General features: G+C 36.9%; 1 protein-coding gene across 5 annotated transcripts in view; it reads right to left on the minus strand.

Moving 5' to 3' along the window:
- Positions 1-27,306, minus strand: part of Ncoa1 (nuclear receptor coactivator 1) — a 251,421-nt gene that overhangs the window by 164,731 nt on the left and 59,384 nt on the right. For 4 of the 5 annotated variants that reach the window (XM_063231465.1, XM_063231449.1, XM_063231479.1 and 1 more), the window contains exon 2: positions 25,023-25,157. The exons of the other annotated variant lie outside the window; for it this stretch is intronic. The gene's annotated coding sequence lies outside the window, so the exon portion shown is untranslated. The remainder of the gene's footprint in view (positions 1-25,022; positions 25,158-27,306) is intronic. 5 annotated transcript variants of the gene reach the window in all.

Here is a 27,306-nt window from a genome sequence, read left to right on the forward strand (position 1 = left end):
CAAGTCAACTCGACCCTTCTGGGACCGACGCTCAGCGCCCGAGACCATCTACAAACTAAAATGTCTGGTTTGGAGCTTTTTCTATTCTGTGGGTTCCTATTAATCACCCCTGTGATATGCTCAGATTCCACAGAACCACCACAATATCTTTGGGGTCCTTGGCACCACCCGCCCACATTGGCACCTTTTTCGGCGGCCTCGCCCGCCTCACCCAGGGTTTACACCATCAATCAAACAGTCCTTGATTATGCTAATTGCCATGGCTATCCTAGTAGGGCTTGTGGTTATTAAATGCTTGTTAGATCGCCTCATACAAACTCAGCAGCAGGTCAAGGTCACAGCTATGGCAGCCATGCAAATGGCAGCAGGTGGCCCATCAGGCCAGCAGGCCGCCGCATATCTCCTTCACATTGCAGAACATCAGCTATAAGAGCTGAGTGGGCAAGCCAATGACGGGTAAGACGGGAAAAGCCCTCCCGGTCAACCTAAGACAGGCTCCACTCAGATATACATGGCCTATAAGGCCAGGGGTCCCTTCTGGAGTCAAATTATTGGCATTGAGATGCGAGACCAAGGGTACTGCAGTGCCATCCGCCTCAAAGGTTGGGGGGAAGGCAGGAATGAATGTCTATATGCATCCAGGTTCGGTTCACAAAAGCCTGGCCCTGCGAAAAAATGAACCACTCACCTTGAGCATGGTCCTGGCGCAAGGATATGCACAAAACAGGGTGATGCACAGCAGGGTATAGACCTCTACATTCTCTCATGCCTCGGCCTACAAGGTAGGCCCACTCCTAGGTGTCTAACAGCAACAAGGTCATAGACACCTTGGAGGGACCTACAGACCATCCTATTTTAATAAATAAAAAAGGGGGAGATGTGGGAAGCCGCCTATGAATGGCGCCCATTTCCTGCTTCCGGGTTCTTCCCGGCCTGAACAAGCCCGCCAAATTGTCATATCTGCCCAGTTACCCGTGACGCTAGCCTATCAGCTTGTTAGGCGCGCTTCTCTGTGATTGGATACTGCTTCCCCTTATAAGAGGTTGTTCCTGCCCCCAACGGCGGAAGAGGAATCAACGTTGAGGGTGGCGGACCTTGTTAGGTCCGGTTCGCTGTACGTAATAAAGTTTGAGAGCTGATCCTGCTCGAGTTTGGTCTCCTGTCTCCCGCGGCTCCGGTCATACCTGTAAATTTATCACAGATTGCCATTGGATGGTTAGAAAACACACACATTATGTCCCTAATTTCACCTGACCAGTTACCAATATAATTCCAACACTTCTACATTTTGTCAAATTGTCTTCTTCACACATGGAACATAATTAATCTTCTTTAATGCAACAACTGACTGAAACAAAAAATTGTAATTTTCATGTTAGTCCTTTAACATTATATTATTATTATTATTATTATTATTATTATTATTATTATTTGGAGAGGGCAGTACTAGGGATTGAACTCAGGGCCCTCACACTGAGCTGCATCACAGCCCTCTTTACTTTTCATTTTTAGACAAGGTCTCACAAGATAGGTCTCAAACTTTTACCCTCTTGCCTCAGCTTCCCGAACGCTGTGATTATAGCTGTGCATCATGGTGCCCATCTTTATTATAGTCTTAACAGATTTTTAATATATAAGCTTTATAATTATGAGCACTAGATGTATTTCTTTAATTTCCACTCATTTTTGCAGAAGGAGAAGTATAACAATATTCCAGGAACTGTGTACATAACATTTTTTAAAGATGGTAACATTTTTGAAACCAAAAGTTTAATTCTACACATCTAGATGCTATTATGTTCTCTGCCTGTAGAATTTCCTTTGTAAAACAATGAAGAAATATAAAGTACAAAAAAGGACTGCATTATTCAAAAAGTTAAAAATATAAAAAGAATCAATAGTTATTATTATTATCATCACAATCACTTTACTACTAAAAAAGGGTTTTCAGGAATAGGGCCTTACCAAAAATTATAGGAAAGCCTGCAAGAAATGTCTACCTCCCCAGTGATTAATTTTCTACATTTAATTTAAAAGATCTTATTTTTTAAAAAATCAATCTAAACAAATCATTTCCTAGTTCAAAATCCCTTAGTAGTTTCAAAGAATATTTAAAATCCATGAGCTTTTGAAGCCCAAAGACTGTAGCTCTTCTGCTATTATTTTTTATGTTCTGTTACAGTCTTTTTTTCACTTATCTTTTTAAAAAAATGTATTTTGTAAATGATCATGTGGTAAGCTGACTTTTTTCCTATGTATATATGGTTTTGAGGTTTTTTGTTTGTTTGTTTTTGGTACCAGGTATCGAACTTACAACTTCGCACTTACCAGGCAAGTGCTTGAGCCACTGAGCTAAATCCCTGGCCCTGTATATACAGTTTTATGAATATAAATGTATGTATAGAGTTTAGGTTTTGTTTGCATGATTGTTGTGGTACTACAGATAAGAGCCCAGGGAACTCTACCATGAAGTTCTAGCTCTAGTTCTTTTTTCTTTTTGAGATACACACCACGTAGCCCAGCCTAGCCTCAAACTTGTGGTCTTCCACCTCAGTTTCCTAAGTAGCTGGGATTACAGATGTGCACCACTGTGCCTTGCCAAATTTTGTCACCACTGCCACCAGCAAAATACAGAACAGTTCACACTTTGTCACACCCTCCCACCACGTCTCAATCCTGTTTCAGAATGACATTTTTCATATAGTAGGATATCAAAAAAGATGGAAAGTATGCAATCTTTAGTCTTCTTTCAGCCAGCACAATGCCTCTGAGATTTATCCAAATTGTTACATGTATCAATACTTTATTTCTTTTTATTACTGAGTAGTATTTACTGTCTGATATACCAGTTTATCTTTTCACCCATAAAAAAACTTTTGGGTTGTTTTCAGTGTTTGATGATTATGAACAGAGCTGTTAAACATTTGTGTGTTTTTTATGTGAATATTGGCTTTTACATTCTAGGGCAAATACCCAGTGTGATTGCTAGGTCATAAGGTAAGTGTGTATTTAACTATATGAAAAGTTTTCCACAGCACAAAAACATCAGTGAGGTCCACTTCATGTGGCGACTCCACTCCCTGATACGATGTGATAAGAAGGGCAGTTCACCTCTATGGTATTCCCAAGCAACTACAGCACAAGTCTGACCAGTCAAACTCAATTAAGCAATATACTACAAACACTATGCCAGTATTGCTCTGAAGTACAAAAGCTGTCAAAAGCAAGACCAAGTGACACAAACTAGAGACTAAGAAAACAGGTGGGGATCCTGAATTGACTTCTGGAAGAGAAAAGAGGTATTAGTATAAAAATGGAAAATCCAAATAAAGCCCAGAGTTTAGTTAAAAGTAACGTATCAATGTTCGTTCCTTAGTTTTGAAACATATACCAAGGTTTTATTTAATATTATAGGAAACTAAGGTATAGGAAATTGTGTACTACGTCTACAATTTATCTACAAAATTTCTCCAAAATGTGTATTTTTTTAAGAGAAATACACACACTGATATTCATTGTCTTTAGTAATGTATGCAAGTTTCAGTTTTTCTACATCCCTGACAGCACCTGGTATCATCACCCTGATTTCCTATTTTAGCTATTCAAATAGGTACACAGCGATATTTCATTGTTGTTTCAATTTGCATTTCTCTAACAGTTAATGATTTTGAACATCTTTTCATGCACTTATTTACCAACCTTACATCCTCTATGATGAAATGTCTCTGTCTTTTGCTCATTTTTAAACTGGGTGGTTTCCTTTACTGTTAGGTTTTAAGAGTCTTTGTATATTCTTGATACAGTTCTTTTATTGAGGGGCTGGGGATTTAGCTCAGCGGCATAAACACCTGCCTTGTAAGAAGGTGGTCGTGAGTTCGATCCTTGGTACCGGTAAAAATGAAAAAGACAAAAAAAAAAAAAAACCAAAAACAATTCTTTTATTGAATATGTCATTTTAAAATGCTTTTTCTCAACTTTTGTTTGCATTTTCATTCCCTCATGTGTGCTAATTTCACACTTTGAATTTTGAATTTTTACAAAGCCCAATTGGTCATTTTTTCTTTAATCAACTATGTTACTTTTATGTATGGTACTGGGCTTTACACATGCTAGGCAAGTGCTCTGGTGTTAGACTGCAGCCTAAGACTTTTTTCTTTAATTTTAATTTTTAAAAAATTTTTAAATTTAATTTTTGAGATAGAGTTTTCTTAAATTCAAACTTGAGAATTTCCTGCCACAGCCTTACAAATAACTGAGATGACAGGCATGAGCCATTCCACCCTGCTGGATGGTGTTTTTGTGGTCATGCTTAAGAACTCTTTCCTTAACCTTAAGTCACAAAGATTTATCTCTTATGTTTTTTTCCCTAAAGCTTTATAACTACATTTTACACTTAGAACTGTGATGTATTTTGAGTCAGTGATTATATAAGATGTAAAGTATAAATTATGTTCATTTTCCTTGCATATGAATCCAAAACCATCATTATTTACCAAAAAGATTATCCTTTTCTACTGCATTGATTTTGTACTTCTGTCAACAAATTGACTGTCCATATTTGTGTCTTATTTCTGGACTATTTCTGTTACAAAAATCTATGTGTCTGTACCCTTGCCAGACCAAACTATCTTAGTAATTCTACCGACATTCTCTTTGTAGTTTCAATAGGCTAGCTCTGAGTGGCATAGCCTTCATCTACTGAATAAACCCTAACTCCTCTTTCAGATTTCATCTTAAATGTCACCTCCTGGAAAATCTTTAGATCCCAAAAGCTAAAGAGCTACCAGCTGCCAACTCAGCAAGAGTCAGGGGCCGCCTGGGATCCCCAGCTCTGTCACTCCCCTCCCTTAACCCTGCCTCCTTTAACCTTGCCCATAAAGCTCAGTAGTAAAATACTAAAAACAAAAGGAAAAGTGTTCCTGTCACCCAGGGCAGCAAATAATTGTGGAGGAGCCACTAACAACATCCCCTTCTGCTTCTGTCCTACAAGAGCGATGGAGTTATGAGAAGAGTCTCTAAAGCGGAAGAATTTCCTAGGCCTATCAAAAGAAGGAAACTTTAAGTTTACCAAACAAGAACAAACCTAAGCCAGCATTGAGGAACAGGCTAATTAATCACAATTTAGAGAACTTAGTGGGGGCAGAGATTTAAGACTTCCTTCAAGGAAGCTTCTTCGCTTCCAACGCTGTTGTTGACAGTAATGATTTTAAAATCATTTTATGATCAGAAAAAGAGAGTATCAAAGTGAACTAATATTTTCTAAGCACTTATTTTTCAGGAACAGGGCTAGATACTTCACATATGCATTCTCATATATTTTTTACAAGAAGTTTATGAACTAGATATTATTTCTAATTTACAGAGAAAGACAATGAGTCTATGAAGTTATTTTCTTCTCTTTCCCCTCCTTCCCCACTGGGGATTGAACCCAGAGCCTTTACATTAAGCTCCAGGGTTTACTAAGTTACTGTATTACCCTGGCTAGGCTAGAAGAACTTGGAATCCTCCTGCCTTCCCCTCCCAGAGTGCTGGATTATAGCCCTGTGCCACCACAGTTGTATTTTCTTTTATTCTTATCTTCCTCATTTGTTTTTATAGTAATTATTCTCATTATGAAAAAAATAATGCAATGTATGGAAAATCTCTACTTTGATGGGAAAATTAACAGATACCAAGATACCAATTTCTTGACAGAAAGCAGAGTCACTAATAAGATAGTTTGGTCTGGCAAGTGTATAGACCATAGATCTTTGTAACATAAATAGTCCAGAAATAAGACACAAATATGGACAGTTGATTTGCTGATAGAAGTACCAAATCAATACAATGGAATCAATTCAGCCAATACAAAGATGACACAGATATCTGAACTATCTGGCAAGAATTTTAAAGCATTTATCAGGCTAGAAGTTGCATGGGGTACATGCCTCCATTCCCAGCACTTTGGAAGGCTGAGACAAGGAGTTCACAAGTTTAAATTGTCAACCTGGGCAATTTAGTCACTTAATGAGACCCTGACTTAAAAGAAAAAAGGCTGAGGATTAACTCAGTATGACAACTGCTCATTCCTGGAGGAACTGGAGGTGAAGGTGGGGGAGCTATCTGTAACTGCTTCTACAAGCTATTATGAAAACTACAGAAACAAATTTTTGAAAAACTTTCAGCAAAGAAAGGGAAGAAATAAGAAACCAAATAGAAAAGTAGAACTTAAAAATACCATAGCCAAAGTCATACTTTGAGAGTGGATTTAATAACTGAATGAAAATAACAGAAGAAAAAAAAGGTGAACTTGAAGTACGTTAATATAAATGGTACAGTCTGAACAACAGAAAATAACAGATAGAAAAGACAGTAATAAATACATTGTGGAACAACTGTGGAAAATCTAACATTCCTGCTATCAAAGTTCTAAGTGGAAAATGAATTATTCTATTCTACAAAAAATTAAGCGTATTCAGATCATCCCTATTCCAATTTGTTTTATCTTGTTGAAGTTTCCAATGTTTACATTCTATAATTATAATGGCAATTTCTATAGATGTTCAATCTTAGTTCTGTATGTGAGTCCAGGGTCCACCTGATTCGAAGAACACAAGACCACAGGTTATAGCTACGCCTCACTCAGGCTTTACTTGACCCCATATCTAAAATAGCTTTTCTCACCCCCCAAATGGTTTTGTATCCCAGTACCAAGCTTAATTTTTAATAACATCTAATTTTCTGAAATTAATTATTGTTCTTCATTATCTGTCTCCTTTGTCCACTAAAATTTGTTCCATGAAGCATGTATCTTATACATTCTGCTCTCTGAGGTATGATTTATATGCTTATTCATGTGTTGGACACATATCTTGATACTGAGTAACAAAGCCCCTTCTCCTCAGGAATTCAATTTTTAAAGTATTAGGTACAAATCTCACCAAACATTTTAAAATCATTATTACTAAGATAGGTAAGATGCAATAAACGGTGCCTAATATATGAGTTTTGCCAAATGCAAGCACCTGTGCAGCCACCACCACTATTGCTGCTGTCCCACCCAAATGCTTCTTTGTAACTCTTCATAGTTCAGACAATTTTTAATTTTTTAAGTTTTTTTCCTTTTTATTGGTACCAGGGATCGAACTCACGACTGCCTGTTTGCAAGGCAGGCGCTTATGCCGCTGAGCTAAATCCCCAGCCCCTAGTTCAGACAATTTTTGCATTATCCACAAAGGTTTTCTTAATGAACTCTACGAGAAATGGATTGATGTGTGGCAAAGCTTTTTTCTGCACCCACCAAATAAAGGATCTGCGTATGCATTTGTGTTTAGTGAGGGGGAACTTTCTGGGTCTCCTCACGCTGCGCTGGGCCTGCAGACACAGCTTTCTCCTTTTCTCCAGGGCATGTGTGTCTACCCAGCCACGATTCAAGCCCTGGCTCATGCACCTTCGCTGCAAAGCTCCAACTCTCCCTTTTTTCTTTCCCTTCTTCAAATTAATCTCTATGTTCCCAAAGCATATTATTATCACCTTTTGTCAATATTTGTTACACAGTTTATAAATAATTTTTAGTTCCTCAGAGAAAGGAGTATGTGTTATGCATCTGTGTAAACCCAGCATGTGACATGCAGAGCAATCATACTTGATAATTATTACATCTCAGCATTCAGGCAAAGAAAGCATAGTCTGCTCTGCAAAGCCCTTCCCAACTCAAATCTTCACCTGAAAATAATTTAAGTTAGGAATTTTGGTATATTCTTCTAAAATATTAATCAAATAATTTAACTGAATTGTCAGTTTAATTATAAATTCATGGTTTGGTTGACTAAAGCTTTCATTTAATTGGGGGAGGATACCAGAGATTTAATCATTTAAATTTTTAATTCTGAATTTTACACATTAATGCTTAAAAACACTGTTCGATTGTTTCATAAAACGCTCAGTTTTTTAAAAAGACTTGCACATGTTTATCTGAATATAACTGATGATGTTTTTCTATTTTATAAACAATGCAGAATTTATTTTGCAAAAAATTGGCAACAAATTGGTTTTTCTTTAAAATCTTTTCTCAGTTTTTTCCAAGTAAATTTCAGGATCGTATTTCATAAATGCAAACTTTAGTATCCAGACCTAACTAACATATTAAAAACTAGGGAAAAACAAACAATAAATGTAATTTTTCCTATTGAGAAAACTATGCCCTCAGTTCATAATTTTTAAAATATCTGACTCTTCCCTAGACGATAATTTTAAAGCATATTTTAGCAATATTTTTGACAGAACAAAAACAGTAATAGCTGACATAGTTTTCTTGTGCATTCAGTAAAGACTAAAAAACAAAAGCATGGCGGAGAGAAACATATTATTTGTGAGGCAAACAGAACAGAAGCTTTATTTCAGCTCTAAATACTTTTTTAATTATTTTAAACAGCACTTCAGTAAAATTTTTTTCTGTATTATCTTTAAATTTTGATTTAATTTTCTAATAACACCATTCTCTTAAATAACAAACTTTATCTCAAAATAAAAACATGTATTTTTATTATCAGGGCTAAGGATATAGCTCAGCAGCATAAACACCCGCTTGGAAAGTGCAAGGTCCTAAGTTCAATTCCCGGTACCAGAAAAGAAAAGAAACCAAACCAAACCAGACCAAACCAAACCAATTATCAGGTTCCTATCTATAGTTTAAGATGAAAAATATAATAGATTTATAACAATTACTGAAGCTCTGGTCTATTTCCAATAGATTGCACTGATTTTCTGAGTCTGTCCTACGTACCAAAGCCATATAAATTCTTAGAATTTTATAGCAGTTTCCAGTGTTAAGCTGTTGAAAAACCATTGATGACTTCCCATACTGCTGAGCCAAGTCCCATCAGCTGGCCTGAACTACAAGTACCCTCAGGATCCCACCCCATCTGTGCCCCATTTCTTGCCTTACCTCTTAGCCAATTTCTACTGCCAGGCCTCTCTTCTAACTGATCCCCCTCAAGCAACTTTCCCAATCCTTGGCTCCCAAAATAATACATATCCTACTAAACTTTCAAACCTTAGGTCAAATTCCTTCAAAAAACCTTACAAATCAATTTGCTTCCTATCTCCTTTACTTATTAAGGTCCTTGAGAACAATCTCTGTATGTTTGTTAAGTTTTTCTTTAACTTGATTCCACTAGCTGTTTTCCTTCTTAAAAATAAGCTGATAATTGTTGAGTACCCACTATGTGACAAGCTATTCTAGCTACTCCTTTTACAATAGAACAAAAAGATACAGCAGTGCCTGCTGTCACAAAGCTTACACTTACATAACATGGAATATGAACTATTTGGGTATTAATTTGCTGTAATGCATCAAATTTCTTACTACTGACCAATTAGATTATCTTCAGTTTTTACTATTAAAACTAATGCTATTATGAACACAGTTCTAAGTCTAAGTTGTTATTCATTGGATTTACGGTCAGTTCCCAAGAATAGGGATCATTAAATCAATGGCCTTGGATATATTTATGGCTTTTAAAATATGTAATCATACTACTATACTTCCAAATGAGCTGTTCTAATTTAAAACCAATGCATGTGTAGTAGTTGATTCCCTATGGACTCCTTTCTCATGGTTGCTCAGTAAGAAAAAGTTATTTACTTGCTTTAACCACCTAAGTGATTGAACACTTTTCCTTATGTCTGTTTATTTTATGCTATCCAGACTTGACAGGCATGTCCTTTATCAACATATTTACTAGAACCTTAGTGTCGTAAACATTTTTTATAATGCACTAATCATTAAAAACCTTATTTGCAAATGCTTTCCATTTTGCTTTGTTTCTTCTTAGTTTTAATTGTGTGGTTTTCTTCACAGTATTTTTTAGATTACTAGTCTTTGCGGTTTTACTGGTTTTTCAGTTTTAAGAAGTTAATCATTACAGCCAAGTCACTAGCTTTCCGAATGCTATCTGATCATTCCTATGCTTATTAAACCATCTTATCACTCACAGGTTTTATACTTGCTTATTGTACATTAAATTCCTAAGCCATATTTTCTCAATTCTACAAATATGTGCTTTTCTTAAAATAATATTTTTAGGTTTCTGAAATTCAGGGTCATAATTAAAATCCAAAAAATCCACCAATAGCCAAGCAAAAGAATAAACTGTGATGTACGTCTGCTTGCTTTTATTTGAACCTGTGGGAAATACCATCTCTTGAAGCTGTCTGTCTCTGACCACTGCTGAGTTATCTGCATAGGTAAACTAACATGCAGCTGAATCTTAATTTACATTTGAAAGTCTAACTTGCTTTAAAAAAAAAGTTTCTGAAAAGATTGAACCATGATAATGCACTAAAATAAAAAGCTATTGTGATGCAAAAAATTGTGCTGCAAGCCAAGCAAGGGCAATTAAAAGCAGTAAAAATTGCACAGTCTCTCAAAATAGATCATAGAATTAGTAGGGCTGGAAGACAGTGGTGTGACCAATTTGCATTTTACGAAGTACTATCACCCAAATGCTAGATATCAATCTGTCAAAAGTTTCCAGCTGACTCAAAAAAGAAAGCTATTTATGTTTTATCCACAGAAAAACTGAAACTGTGAGTATAGCATACACAGTTAAATTCTAAGCAGTTAAATTCCAAACATATGACTCAAAACTATACTGATAATCATGATGCATAGGGACTAAGAAAGCAAACTCAGGTAAGGAAAAGCAGCATGATGGAATAAGAAAAGTGATTAAACTCAATCTTGTGATTCCAGGAACCATGGTTATATAGATAAATGTCCTCTTGGCTTAAAACTTTCAAGAAGTTTTTTTTTTTTTTAAAAAAATAAACAGTACAAGCATGGCGATTTATGCTTATAATCCCAGTATACTCAGAGAGGCTGAGGCATGATGATTGCTAATTCAAACCCAGCCAGAGCAACAAAGCAACTCAGTGACACTCTATCTCAAAGTAAAAATATTTTTAAAGGCAGGTGCTTGTGTCCAGGGCAGCTCTTGCAAGTCCAGGGAGGAGGAGAATGGAGGATAAAGAATGAAGACCAGAGTCAGAATGCAGAGAGCTGAGGTCAGGTGGAGTCCTCTTTCCTGGTAGGAGAAAAGGAGCTGCCCACTGGCTGCAGTGTGCAGCGCATTTATTTATTCAGTCAGCAAGAGACTGATAACAGGTGAAAACCCTTCCCCTCTGGCCCACCTCAGGCACTTTGTATTCTGGGGGCTGGTCTTGCTTTCTAGCCCTGTATGTGTGATTGATCTCTAGCTCAGCCGCAGGCTAGGAATGTCGCAGAGTGAAGGGCTCCGGGTTTCAATCCCTGTAAGTACTGGCAAAAAGGTAAGAGAAAGCCAGGTATGGCAGGATTCTCCCATTGAGCCTCAATTCCAAAATTCTAAATTCTTGATTAAATGCCCTAACACTACAACCCTTTCCCAAGAGTGAAAAATGAAAAGAGACATGTTAGTTGAAATCACTTAATTATTATCAAAGGCTTTGGATCACAGACAACAAGGGACTCTTCTTCCTTTACTACAGGTAGGCTAAATACCTGAAGCAATGGAAACATACCAACCAGTCTCTTCACTTTTCTATTGATGATAAAGATAATCAAGAATTTCTGAGCCAGATGTGATGGCACATGCCTGTAAGAGGCTGAGATAGGATTGCTGCAAGTTCAAGGCCAGTCTGGGCTACGAAGTGAGTTCAAGGCCAGTCTGAACTGTATAATGAAACCCTGTCTCAAAAAAGACAAACAAACAAACAAACAAAAAAATTCCACAAACAGCCATGATTGAGGATCAGGGCTATGAATGACCCTCCCAGTGTAGACACCCAGAAAGCTGGATAAAACAGATGAAACAACAGTTTCACATTGGACAACATTTACAGCACAATAGAGGTATCTTAGAAAATTTAGGAAAATGAAGTAGGTACTGATCTGTCACAGATAAAAGGAAACTACCTGAGGTTGGGGAAAGGGCCACTGGGGAACAAAATAGCTCAAAGAATTCTTGAAACCTATACAAGGCTATGAAGAGTTTGCATTCCCACTGATTAGGGCAAAAAGACCTCATAGTAGGTGAGACATTATGTAAAACTCTTAAAAGGAAATTAACTTCTAAATTAACTGCAGAGGGAAAAAGAATTTAGACTCTTTAAATCTTCTTCAAAATAAAATAAGTCTAAAAAACATCAAACTCTTCTAAAAAATTTCAACTGCATACCAAAACTTGGACCAAAATTAATGAAAAGAATACAACAAAAACCCAGTAACAGAAAACTGACAGTGTCTAACATCTAAACAATTTACAGGCATCAAGAAAAAGAAAAATATCACCTATAACTAGGAGAATAATAAATCAATTGAACAGACACAAGAGGGAGATCAGGAAAAGGAGACAAGTGCAAAACAGATGATGGCTCACTGCAGATGGGATTCTATGTCCCTAATGGGCAGCAAGGGTGGGAAGGGTGAAAAATGAGGCTGAAAAGGTAAGCAGAGGCCAGGTCAGAAGAAATCTCTATAGATCCTCTTTGGGAGTTTTATCTTTATCCCGAGAAAGTCAATTTAAAAATTTCTTTTGCAGAAAAATGCCATGGTTAACAGTCTGCAGCATCCATAATAGAGGAGGTAAGAGGAATGATACAGAAGGCAAAGGGACCAGACAGTCAGAAGATTGCTATCTAAATTCCAGTGGGGTTGGGGCTGGGGATTTAGCTCAGCGGCATAAGCGCCTGCCTTTAAAGCAGGCAGTCCTGAGTTCGATCCCCGGTACCGATAAAAAGGAAAAAGACAAAAAAAAAAAAAAAAAAATTCAGGTGGGGTTTTGTGCATGGAGACATACAGATACAGATATACAATCTATACACATATTTTATATATGTATACATACTATATACACACATGTATACGAATACATATCTGAGAAATATTTCCTACTGAGAGGTATTTGGGAATAGTATCAATGACCTTTATTAGTTATGTGGGGTTTGCAAAGGAGCAGAAATCGAAGATAATGGTTAGGCTTCTGTCTTAACCAACTAGTAAGACAGAGTGGGTGATATTTAATTTAATACAATATACATTATGGGGGAAAGTGAGTGGAAGAAGAAAGTGAAGGGAAGGTTAATTTCATTTTGACTAAATTAAGAACTGGGTAACCTTGTAACTATTGCAGAAGAGAAGTCAAAAGAGCAATTGACTGACGCCTTTTCTCTTATCCCAGGTTCAACCCTTTAGCAAATCCTGTCAAATTCACCTTCAAAATACAGTGAAGCACAAATCTGTCTGCCTCTCTTCGTTTCCACTTTTCTGAAAAACCTCCTAAGTCTCCCTCCATGATTTCTGTACTTTAGTCAGTGATCTTTTATAAGTACCAACAAGTGTGGTGTGGTGGCACAACCTGTAATCCCAGCACTTGGGAGACAGAGGTAGGAGGACTGCTGTGAGTCTGAGGCCGGCCTGAGCTCCACAGTGAGTTCAAGGCCAGCCTTCACTACATAGTAAGACTGTCTCAAAACAAAACAAAACAAAAGTACCAATAATAACTACTATACACTTTGGTCCTTATTTACACTTTTGATTTCTCTGAAAGTGTAAATAAGGGCCAACATGTAAATAAATACTGTGAAATAGGAAGAAAAGGGGAGGAAGAAATGAAAGGAAAACAGAAAAAAAGAAGGAAAACATGGAATCAAAGCTTTGGTAAACAGGGAGGATAGGAGGAGTCAAAGGGAGGGTAAGGGAATGGGGAAAAAAAAGAAACAAGTTATATCAAGCTATATTATATACAGGTACAAATTCTCCATGATGAATGTGACCACTATGTGTATCTAAAATGTACCAACAAAACCTGATTGGAAAAATAATTCCAGTAAGATCATGATACTTTCTACTTAAAGTCTTGAAAGGTAGTAGCTGTCTTTGAATTTTAAAGGCAAACCACAGTCTAATAGATCTCAGGGGCTGTTACCTTCTTGATCTTTACCAGGCACTGTCCCTGACTAGGCCTCCGGCGCCTGATCAGACTGTCCCCTTTCAGCACCTCTGTGCTGAGCGACGGCTCCCCTTCACTCTTCCTTTCCTGCCCTGCAACACAGCCTTGCTTTTCGCCTTCAGCTCTGACGTCAACCACGACATGGTCAGTCCTTTACTAGCCACACTCTGTCCCGTGCCTGGACTATCTTCATAGCACATACTGGAATCTATACTCGTGTTTGTTTTTGATAATAAATGTCCCATGAAAACAGAAATCTTGTTTATCTTTGTGTAGATGGTATAGAGTTGACTTTCAATAACTCTTGCTGAATGAATGAAGGAGAAAAAAAGTAAACTTTCCCCCAAGAAATGCCACTCTGCTAAAACACTGTCAAGAGATTCCTCCTGACTTTTAACATGAATTGGGCATATGTCCATCATTTTATAATCTGTACCCTATTTGTCATGATAGGGGTTATATTGCTCAAAAACCAGAAATAATTTACTGACAAAATAATCTGGTCTGAGAACCAACTTTTCAGGAAAATTCCTTTAAAATTCTCTCCATAATTTTAAATGTAGATTTAAAAATCAGACTGTTTCTTAATTCATTTCATGAGCATATAAAGTTACTAGTTGTCCCTTATAGCATTAAAAATTCTTAGTGTTTGTTCGTTGGTTTGTTTGTTTAGTGTTACTAAAGATTGAAGGCAGAGCCTTTGGGTTGAACTACATCCCCAGCCCTTTTAAAAATACCATCTTTTGAGGCACGCTCAGATGGGACTCAAACTTTGTCATCCCCTGCCTCAGTCTCTCACGAGATTGGGATGGCAAGCATGTGCCACACACCCAGCTCTCTTAACTGTTTATCTCCATGATCCTAAATCACTAAAAAGTTTTCTATCCTTTCCTTGATAGTATGTCATACTTACCAATCTTATTTTTTAACCCTAAGAAATAGTCCTTAGACTATTCATTTCTGCATTTTCTGTTTTTTCATGCATCTGTTCTTGTTTTTAATTTACTAATAATCCTTCCTTTTTCCTTGGAATTTTTGGGTGGGTTTTATCAAATTGTGAAATTGAGTGCTTAATACATTTCTTTCTGTCTTTACCAACTTTGAAACTGATTAAGATTATGCATTTACTTCTAAGCACAGTATTAGCCTTAGCCTGAGTTTCATTCCAGCTTGTTAAATAATCAGATATTACATATTTTATCTATTTTTAAATATTTATTTAAGAAAGACTTCTGTTTGGTTTTTCCAAGTGGTTTAAGTTTTACATTTTAAACTGTTGTAGCCAGAGTATATATGTATGCATGCAGTTATATATATGTATGTATACATATATATGTATGTATGTATGTATGCACATACATACATAGTTTGAGATTTTTTTTTCTGGAATTAATGAGAGTTTTCTTTGTGCTTTAATCTATTTTTGTTTGGTTTTATTCTCTTAAAAATTTAAAAAAATTTTAAAAAAGAAATGTCCCAACTCATAAAGGATAAAAACAGAGTAGAGAAAAAGGTCACAAATATATATAAATTAAGCCTAGAAAGAGAAGAGAGAATGCAGAAGTTCCAAGGGCTCATCAGACCCTCAGTTCTTGTGGCTTAATCTTAAAAACAAATTTTTTTTTAATGTTCCATGGTCCACTGGAAAAATATACTTAATCTCATATTTAAATGAAAGCTTTATAAGTAACTAAATAAACTTCAGTATCAGAAATGCTGGTGTTAAAATGTACTTCTTTGGGGATGCTATTTTTATCAGCTTTAAATCCAATTTCTCTAAGTGAAGAATAGGACAAAGATTCACAAGTTTGTACCTAGTCTCATTTACATTTAGTCATTAGACTGGACAGGAAACAGAGTTTCTTAATGATGTAAGAAATTTCTAATTTCAAAAAGTCCAAGTTTTTAAAAATTTAATAACTAATTAAGTTCATTTCACTGTCATACAACTCCATGTTCTTTGTTTTTTTACTTTTTTTTTTAGTTCGACCTCATGCTTGGCAGTCAGGTGCTTATGCCACTGAGCTAAATCCCCAGCCCCTGTTCTTTCTTTTCTGTGGTGATAAGGATCAAACTCAGGGCTCTGCTCATGCCGGCAAGTGATTTACCCTGGCCCACTATTTTTAATTGAGGAAGGTAAAGTAATAAAATACTTGAAAAATCACCTCCATATAAAATACGACTGGCTTGGGGTGTGGCTTAATGGTAAGGTGCTTGCCTAACATATGAGAGACCCTGGGCTTGATTCCCAATAACATTTACCAAATTAAAAAAAAAAGCTATCACCCAAATCAATAAAACTTCTCTTTTTAAAATACAATCATAATGTACAGTTTGACTGGTGAGTAAACTTTGACTATTCATGTGAGACACAGTACAACAACTGATATATTTGTGATTATAACTTTATAGGAGCCTCCTCATATCATAAACTTATGCTAAAAAATATCTCAGTCATTTGTGTTCCAAATCTAAGCTTTTGCATTTGTTTAAACTAAAAGAATAATACACTTTTTAAATTCTAATTTAAGTTGGATACTAGTCTCAAACTTGGATTCACTCCAGGAAAGAGATGGATGAATCCTGGCTTCCCCCTCAGTTAGTAAGTAAGCCTTAATGTAGCTGATTGAAAGACAGACATAATAATGTAACTTCACACAGCAGCCGGGGCAGTAGCTGAAACTGTACGTCAGCCAGGTGTGATGGCACATGCCTGAAGTCCCGTATCCTTGGGAGGCTGAGGCAGGAGGATAGCTTGAGCCCAGGAGTTCAGGGCCAGCCTGAGCAACACAGGGAGAGAACAACACAGGGACGGAGAGGGCCGGCGAGTAGAGCAGGACTTTACCATCGTGCCTGCCACAGCATCATTCAGTAGAAGTTATTACCATCAGAATTGTGTCGCTTGCCTCTTCCATTTTCTTTGCTTTGGTTGCTGCTCCGTTCTGTGTGGACTACATTAGCTACGCCTCCTCATTTAAGATTATCTTCAGAACAAAACTGTCTCAAGGTCTTCTGCTGACGACAGAAGTTAAACTGACTATTTCCAATATGCCGACTCTTACATATTACCTTTTGGTTTCCATACCATCCTGACTTAGCTTGGAGAGCATTTCATCTGTCCTTTAAAAGTTTTGGTGATCAAATAGGAGAATGAGTTTCCGCCACATACATTTATTTTGTTGTTCAAGTGACATTTCACTGCTCACCAATAACCTATGGCCTTCTAAAATCTTCCTCTTTAACACAGTCAAACAACTGGTTATACAACTCTGATAACTCTGTAAGTGTAATCATCCAATGTAATATGAAACTCTTGAAATCTTTAAAATCTTCAGTTTCCAACATTTTAGCATCATTTTTAAAAATACAAATAAATTCTCCTTGTGCCATAAGCAACCCTCCTCTGCCATGCTCTCTGCCAGACTGCACTGCCTTGAAGCCAGCCAACTATGGACTGCAGCCTCTATGAATCATGAGTGAAAATATACTTTTCATTCTTTAGAAAGTACAATCAAAGACACAGGAAAAGACTGCTTCAGTTTATTCCTATACAAAAAGAGCAGCTGGGCTGGGGCAAAGGAGGGTAGCGAAGCACAGAAAAACAGCATCACTAATGCCAGGCTTTGGACCTCTGCAGCCATCAGGAAAGGGCTGTCCTCAAGTGCGATCCGCGCTCCCACTGTCAGAGCTTCTTACTACAGCCTGTGTACCTCCGTCATCTTCCTAGATCATAATGCCCCTGCAGCTGGCCAAAGGGAACCAGAAGCCCATGGAGTTGGGACAAGTCACATCTTCCCCTGAAGTGTTCACACCCACTTCCAACTAGGCAAGTATTCATTTGGCAACCAACTCAGTCAATAATCTTTCTCAAACTGAGAGACCGTTTAAAAATTTTTTTCTTTACAAGAACATAAGAGATTGCTCATTAACTCACTGTACCAGGTTTTCTTACCTGTCCCAAGACTTCCTAAAGTAACCAAGTCGTATTTCCCCTCCCTCATTTTAAGAGTTAAAGAATAAAGAACAATTTTTAAACAAAAATATAAAACAGTGTAAAGTAAATCTATTTACTAGATATATATCATGTGCTAAACAGTGTATATGCCTAATTTTATCTTAAGTGGTCTATATAAAGTGAAGGAGCTGACTGTTTAACAAATGTGGGGGTTAAAGGAGAAACAGGTAATTTTTATCTAGGCATCACACAGAAATTCACCAAGTAGGACCAGTAAAATCAACAAGTAATTGAAAATAAAAGGAGTTCTGAGTACACTGCGGTAGCGGATTGGTAACTCATGGTCAACTTAAACCCCAGCTGAACGGAATCAGCGCGGCTGAGCATGGATGGCCTGCTGAGGAAACCTGCTGACATGAAAAGAAGCTCTGGAGAGGAAGACTATGTTGTGTGTTCTCCTAAGTGATACTGCTGTTTGGAGCCATTGGTTCCCCTGGAGGAGCTTGTCATGCTGGCTTCTCTGATACGAACTTGGCTGTTACATAGGAAGAACTCTGGACCTTGTTGCTGAGAGTGGCTATAGTTCACCTTGGGGGAGCTCTGCTTCTTTCTATGAGCATCACTTCCTGCCTCCAGAGGGGAAGGTGTGTGCTGGTCAATCTCCAGAAGTTTGTCACTCTGGCTTCCTGATATGAACCCAGCGGTCAGCGTCAGCAGCAGCAGCAGCAGCAGCAGCAGCAGAGCTCGGGACCTCACTGTCACTGAGCATGGCTGTGGCACTTCTCAGGGAAGCCCTGCTCCTTACTTTGAGTGTTGCTTCTTTGCTCCGGTGCAGAACCCTCAACCTACTGGCGCAGCTCCTTCACCCTGCTGGCACAGACCTTCTAGCTTCCACTGCTGACCTCTGGGCCTTCCCAGCGCAGGTCCATGAAATAGACTTGCGCGAGTCATTGTCGTGGACTCCGGGTCTGCAGGTGAACTCATGCAGGTTAGTGCCAGGGGAGCCAGGCCCTCGGCTGGATTCTCTAGGTCTTTAGTGTTGTGGGCAGATTTCCTGCACTTTCTTTGTATTTGACTCCTTAGGTGGCCATTATAAATAATACTATAAATTCTGTGTCCTGTATGTAACTGTTCTCCTTGCAACCCTGATGACAACTGCTTGCAAATTGATAGGGAAATATAATTTTTTTTAAAAACTACATACTTGCTATAGAATACTTTATTCTTTGGTTTCTTGCTACACATTAGTTTCTTAGCATCTTGTATTTGTAAAGGAGTAGATTCAAACTGGACTCTGGATTTCCTACATATTAAGACAACTTTCAAAACCAAATTACAAATGAAAACTTTTTTAAAAACAGTACTCCGTCCAGCACGACAATGTATCTGAAAGTGTACCTTGATTTCGTATAATGTTCTTATATGTTTCATGGTTTTTTTTGCCTACTGTATGGTTGTTAATCTGTATATATGACACCATTATAATGACTTATAAAGAAATGAATGTGACGCTGGAAAAATAAAAGGGCAGTAGAGGAAAGAGCAAAAAAACAGAATTGAGATGAGTTACACATATGTACCAGTTCCCTACCATAAATGGAATCATTATGTATTGTAAACATGTACTAACAAAAATAAAACAATGAAAAACTAAAACCTGAACTCTTCAGCCAGCAACTATGACAAACAAAAGGCATGAGGATTAAAATGGATTAAAAACAAAAAGTTATAAAACATACAAGAACTACTAGAACTACAATGCTAGGATTCCAAATCCTAGCTCTACCACATTCACAAGTTAACATTACTGCATGAGAGTTACTGGGAGGATTTCGTGAGTTAATACGGTATGTTACTTAGAACAGAGCTGGTAAACAGTAAATACTATACAGTAAAACTGTCCTCTGTAGACAATGTCTTTTTCTATAAAGAATACTAAACAGATTAAAGAAAATATGAGAAGGGCTGGGGGTTTAGCTCAGGGGCACAAGCACCTGTCTAGCAAGCACAAGCTTATGACCCCCCCCCTCAAAAAAAGAAATTATGAGAAATAAAAATTCAGAGTTTTCACAATGCAGTACCATAGCCTCATTAATGAGGTTTGTCTGAGGCATGATTACTGCTAACTAGAAACATTAACTCAGCCAGGCATAGCAGCACATGCCAATAATGCCAGCTACTCTATAGGCTGAGGCAGAAGTTCAAGGGAAGCCTGGACCTTCTCAAAACTCATTAACTAAATAGGGCTGATGGGGGCGTGGCTCAGCAGGAGAGCACAAGCTGGATTTGTGAGACCTTGAGTATTGAATCCCCCATTTCTGCCAAAAAAAAAAATTCAGTGGACTGATAAACACACAATTCAGTTGTAGTAATAAGCCAACAAAGAGAAACGGTAGGTCTTTGGACCTTTCTCTTATGACATTTTTCAAGAAAGCTAAAGAAAATTATGACGATCCACCCTCTTTCCCTCTCGCACTCACTGTCCCAAATAATGCATCCAGCTTCAACAAGTATCTCATGGTCACCCACAGCACCCCTCTGTAGTCTTCAGAATGATAAAGCAGACCCAAAGCACATCTTTATACTCATTAATATTTTAAGATATGTCTCTATCATAGAGAGACTTTGAAAGGATAACTATATATAGTATCACACCTAAAACTAATAATTCTTTAATATTAAAATCTGGTCTAAAATCCAAACATTTCTACTAATCTAAAGTTTCCTTTTTGTTCGTCTCCCTAAAATTTATTTGTTGAAAAAATCAAGTCACATGTCCCAAGGAATTCCTCCCAGCCTATGTTTTGCTGGCAATATACTTGTATCATTTCATGTTTCTAGAAGCCAGTAGTTAGAGCTAAAGGCTAAAACTGATTCAGGCTCAAGGTAATTTTTTTTTTTTTTTTTGCAAAGTTACTTCATAGGTTGTGTTGTGAATTTTCATTAAAAGAAATCTAATGTCTGACTCTTTGTCCTACTGTTGTAATGCCAGCAGCCAATGATGGTTTTCACAGAGACCCAAGAATTGATTACAAAACAGCAATGTTCTGCTATGCTCCCAAGAGAGAGAAGCAACTGCCTCTCATCTACCATTTGTATAAGTAAAGTATGGTTAATTCTTAAATATATTCCAAAGAAAACTAATGAGTTTTTTAAAGTATCATTATGAGTTCATATTTAAACATATTTTATATGGTTAATTATACTGCAGTTATGCTTACTGATACTCAAATTGTCCCATCTTTGGCTAGCCAGAGCTTATTCAATTTTGCATCTGAGTCATTCTGTCACAACTCTATTTGTGTTTGATAACTTCACTGTGAGATGTGTAAGTCCCCAGGTCTGAAATCAGATAAAGCCATAAACCAATTCTCATATTCAGCTGGTTTCTAATTTTTATTCTTTATTTCTACTAAAATAAAAAGTATTAATTATAAATAATAAATTAACTGTGTTCTATAGGTCAGGGTATTATGATGGCACACAAATCTAGAAATTACAGCAAGTCTTCTTACTTAAGTCTATTTTCAGTATTGCACCGAAAGCTGAAAATTAAAAAAACCCTGGAAGTCAAATGCTTAAATTTGAGCAACTGGAACAAAAACTTAATCTATTCTCTGCTTGTGTTTTAGATCTACAAAATATTACTCCATGTTCTATTTCAAAATTTGGATGTGGCTTTTAAACATGCATAATGAAAATAACAGCATTTTTTCTGTGATAGATTAATAAAATCACCAAGTATAGGAAGTGGTTAAACTTTAGAAACTGAATTATTGTGTGCCATAAATCAGACTTTTAAAAGAGCCTCATATTTCATGTTTAACACTGAAATTCATTATACTGTGAACTGAAGTTGTAATGCCATACGATTTAAAATATGAAACCATGCCCTTTGAAATAACAAAAATAGCATTATCAGTAGTACAGAAATATTTATCTCATTTTACTAAAAAAAAAAACTAGCCAATATGCAAATACTTTCCTTCTACACAGTTAGGATACATCACTGTGGAAAAGTAAAATGTTATAGTTGCTGACCATTTCTTCACAAAACTGAAAAGATGTGAGTTTAGCAGCCAAAAACTGCCTATAGTCACTTTTTAAAAATTCTTTTTCCTCAATACTAAATCACAATTAGAAGTCACCTTACAGGATGCTAGGTCTCTGCAAAAAAGTATGACACACGGGTACAATGTCTTCTTACTCAGTATACCCTTCCTACAACTAACACTGCTAGTGCCTTTTTCAGAGGAAACTCATGCAACTCTTTCAGATTATAGACTACCTTTAAAAAATCAACCAATCACTATCATCAAAAAACAAAACAAAATAAATTCCTCTACTGTAGTGATTTTCTAATGATAAAAGTAACACACCTGTATCGAGTACTAGAATGTTCTCTGTACATCAGTACTTTCCTTCAACTGAAAAACAAAGTATCCGCTAGCATATGCATGACAGTAATTGCTTTTCCAGATGGTATGCCTCTGATAAGGGATTTTTGCCAAAAGCTCATTTTACTTTCTCTCCAAGCATAATATTTGTCATTAACTTTGAAACTGGTTTTACAAGCTTCTCAGTGGTAGTGTGTGCTGACCTGCTTTTGCTGAAAAGGAACCCTCCGAATGGTATTTCAGGAGTATGGTCTCTGCCTTTAGTAATAACATTAATTTCACGCTGAAAACCTCTATTTTATTTTATACACTTATTTTTTGTCACAAGCCTAAACATTTATTATAGAAGAGAAAACTAAGAAATACTAACTCAGTTGCCCAAAACAGCATGGAAGCAGAAGAGCCAGAGCTTGTGCTCTTTCCATCACACCACAGAGAAAACTCTAGCAAGGAGACACTAATCTCCTTAATGTGCCTTGCTGAGATCTGTTTTCAATTGTTTGATTGAGCCCAGACAAAATATTTTTAAAAGCGAACCCTGTAACGTAATATAAACTGTAATACAGCACATACACCCTTAGAAATGTAGAGCCTTAACTCATCCTCTCGCATACTAATTTTGTTCTTCTAATCCCCCTCAACAAAATTCCACAGTTGCAAAGTCTAAAGTAAGAATTATAAGAAAATACTGTTCAAGTGTATCATGTTAACACTTTCAACACAAATTGTGAAACTTTTACTTTTCATTTTCAAAAGAGAAAACAATGTGAATAGGAGATAGCACCCTATGATGATCTCCAAAATTGTGGAAAGATGTGAGAAATCAAATGAAAAACTCCTAACAACAATGTAAACAACGTACTTTAGGCTATATGTCACTTTCAGGTTTTTTCTTTTTGGAACTGGGGATCGAACTCATGACCTTGTGCATGCCAGGCAGGTACTTGCGCCGCTAAGCTGAATTCCCAGCTACATGACACTTATAAAAGTAAAATAGTTAACAACCAGGACCAATTCAACTAATCAGAATCTCCTATTTCCTAATCTTTATTTTCCTTTAAGGTCTAAGGACAGACTTTATTACTTAGAAAAAGAAACTCAATTATGACTTTCTGTGCTCACTTTATGACTGCACATAAATGTTTTCATATGGTGTATTTCCCCTAGCCCCAGAGTAAATATCCTTAGTAAAAAAAGTCTTCAATTTCATTAATAATAAATTTACACAATAATTTATATCCTTCCACATAGTAGAATTGTTTGCAAAGGTTGGACATTCAGCTGTTGTTCTTAAATGAAAGAAAGGAGGGACCTCCTTTTTTAAAAAGTAAAATGGTTCTGATAATAAGAAAAATTATGTATTTAATCATCAATGCTATTTGATTCAAAATGAAATAAAAACAGAAAAAAACAATACATTTATTAATTGCTAGAGAAATTTTACAACTTGTCATCCAAACTGTCTCTGTCTCTGTCTCTGTCTCTGTCTCTGTCTCTGTCTCTGTCTCTAACACAGTCTTATTATGTGATTCTGGCTGGTGTTGAACTCAGAGTATAGCCCAGGCTGTCCTTGAACTCAAGGTGATCCTCCAGTCTCAGTTTCCATTATGCTGGGATTACAGGCTACACCACCATATCTGGCAGAATCACTTTTCATCTGATACTTTATAACTTTTGTTTGGCAAAAATCTGCTCAATTATACTATTCTCTTCTAGAGATAATCTACTTATTATAACTAAGTCAGCCTCCATAATATAAATCCTTACTATTGTTCTGGAATTTTTTGTTTTACATATTTTCTTCCAAAGCAGAACAGAATAGAATTTAAAAAGTCTACTAAGTGATATATTTTTCTCAACTTTTCACCTTTAGCTCCTGGCAAGGCACTGTTACTTTACAAGCTGTGTAAAATATACAAGGAAACCAGCCAACTTTGACCTGCTTCCTAATATATTTTTTTGTATTTTCTACCTCTGTGGAAAAATGAAGTGAAAATAATATTTTTAGTATTTTTTGTTATTAAATGAAACATCTAACTATATTCTGTTTGGAATTTATGTGTGTTTTAGAAAAATGGAATAAATTTTGTTGTTTTCTGTCAATACTGTACTTCCTTTTGTTTTCACTTGTTAAAGAGGATCCACCCAAGTTTTTGAAGTCACTTGATTCTTTAATTACATTCTTGCTTTTCTACTTCAAATGAAACAAAGCCATCAGATTCCAAAGGTCCTGCAGGGATAGCCTAAGGGAGTAGCAATGACACTTCCCAGTGAATAAAAAACATTTATTGGTAAATTCCGGAGAAAAGGAAAGTTCAAACTAAAAGACAAAGATGTCTAGTACGGACTATAGTATGTGGGAAGCTTCTGTTAGGATACTGAATTTAGCTGCTAATCTCAGGAGTTAGGACATAAGTAATCACTAAGTATTTATTTAACTCTCTATAGCTTACTGAGTCTTAATCTTCACTCAGTATTATTTCTTATAATTAACAAGATTCCTAATTATAAGGAATAGGTATTTCTTTGACATCTAGATCTTTTCTCCACTGATTTGGGGAGGGGTATAAAGGGAGAGATGAACTCATCTTTAAAAGATAACCACTATAATATGTAAAAACTTAAACTTATACAATCTATACACAGAAACCAACATAAAATGGCTGCCAAGAAGTCAAAATAAAATTGTGCCTCAAATACCTTAGGATAAGTAGAAAGTCTAAATGTTGGTGGCTTCATTTGGAAGCAAAGTTTCCTACTACATGATCTTGTCTGATGGTCCTTGTTTTTATCATCAGAGTCAGTTCCGGTTACATTTCTTTAGTATGGGTAGATCTAAAGTAGGAGAAAGAAGACATATTTAGGCCACTGAATTTGTTAACAAATGTTAGATATTGTGACACATCACTGTTTTCCTGCAAGCATACAAAGATTCTTACACAGGTACTTTGGATGGTTAAAAAAAATGCCTATTTCCATTCTTGTCACTGTTATAAGTAGACAAAAAATTGAAGTTAAAAGATATAATAGATAAATATTACAAAGTTGACAAGAGGCAGTAAGTGGCTTTAAGAAAACAAAACAAAAGGTCAGATTCCCAAAGACGGTATGAGCAAAATGGGGTTTCCTTGGTATTCTGCGGAGGCAGGGGTAGAAACTATCAGCTTACTCCTCAGAGCTGAAGTCGCCCCAGCAGCAGTACACTCGGTACCCAGTCCTAGGGAAAATGGGGCCACAGGAGGAAGTAAGTGTCCCAGCAGAAGATAATTCTGAGATAAAGAAGCACCCGGTATCATAGCTACTATTTATTTCAGGATCACTGGTGTGGGTATTATAAACTGGAGTTACCAAACTGATGGTAAGCTTCATGTTCCTACTCCACCTCAAACCTAACACTGAACAGGAGACTTTGCAGACAAGGTCTTCTCAAGAAATATGAGAACTAATGGTTTCAGCGTTACCACCCATGGTTAAACTTTTTAACTAACAGTCCTGTAAATCAGAATGACAGGGAGTGGATCAGGCTCCAGAGACAATTACTGACCATAAGTGAATTTAGGAACTAGAGACTCAATTCCTTTGATCTGTGGCTCCCACCCCTGACATCCTTAGGCTTTTTCAAAACATCACCCCTTCTGGACAATTACCCTGGCTGCTATCTTTACCCCCACAATGCTCTCTGCTTTCTTGCCCAGCTCATCTACTCCTCCACTGCTGTGCACCATCCACAATTTCTGAAAACTCCTCTTAACTCAGTAAAACAAATCACCTCTTTATCTTTAGCCTCACCTGTTCTTTACCCCTTCGATTATGAGGTAAACCTGGTTCTCAAAAAGAACCCTCCAGAGAAAAGGTAAAGCACTAGTTAAAGATCAACACTCTTCAGCATAATACTTCCAGAACCTAACTCACAATGGCCGGCCTGCCTTCCTGCCTTCCTGCCTTCCTTCCTGCCTTCCTGCCTTCCTGCCTTCCTGCCTTCCTGCCTTCCTGCCTTCCTGCCTTCCTTCCTGCCTTCCTGCCTTCCTGCCTGCCTGCCTGCCTGCCTGCCTGCCTGCCTTCCTGCCTTCCTGCCTTCCTGAAGGAAGCTTCCCATCTGGCTGTACTCCCTCTTCTGGATCATTCAACATTTCACTGTAGTTTTTCTCAACTGGGTCTAGACTGAATCCTTAGACATACTCTTCCTGCACTTTTCCACTCTAGTTGCTTAACTGTCTCTAGTCTGGAAATCTCATATATCTTCCAAACTACTGACCCATCTAGAATGCTTCTTTTTTCTATTTTATCATGTTCAAACTCCTAATCCTTGAGTAACCCAATAATCTGCCAGAGGTTTAAAAAAATCATGTAACAGTGGATGATCCTGCAGTAATACCGTGATCTTCAAATTCTGGGGGACAATGAATGAATGCTGTGCATCAACTCTTCCATATGTCCTTAATTAAGTCCTTTTGTCATAATTTACACTAGTTTTCCTACAAAACATTTGCCCCTTCTATCCCTTCTAGAGATGGGGGATAAATACCCTAATTCTCACTGTTCTAAGAAGTAACTTTTTGAATACTGATTCTGCATGATATATAGGGTGAGATTTAAAATGAACTTGTATTCCAAATGACCAGTTTTCCTAATGAATATTAAGTAATTCTCACCTTCCCCTGGTTTACAAAGTGTCTTTTTGCCTCAAATAAAGCCCAAACACCATCACCCAGGAACAAACAGCCATTCTGTCTGGACTAGTGCCATCCTGTCATGCCACAGTGATATCTATGCACCCATGTTTATAGCAGCACAACTTGTAATAATTAAATCTTGGAAACAACCTAAATGCCCATCAACCACAGAATGGATAAAAAAGATGTGATATTTTTATACAACACAGTGTTACTCAACTATGAAAAGGATAATCTTGAGGTTTTTATAGGTAAATGGAGGCAACGTGAGATCATGCTCATAAGTGAAGTAAATCAAAATCACATTTATA

Source organism: Cavia porcellus, unplaced genomic scaffold (genome assembly GCF_034190915.1).
Source record: "Cavia porcellus strain 051 isolate PalLab524CR breed Dunkin Hartley unplaced genomic scaffold, mCavPor4.1 scaffold_1, whole genome shotgun sequence".
Taxonomy (NCBI): Eukaryota; Metazoa; Chordata; class Mammalia; order Rodentia; family Caviidae; genus Cavia; species Cavia porcellus.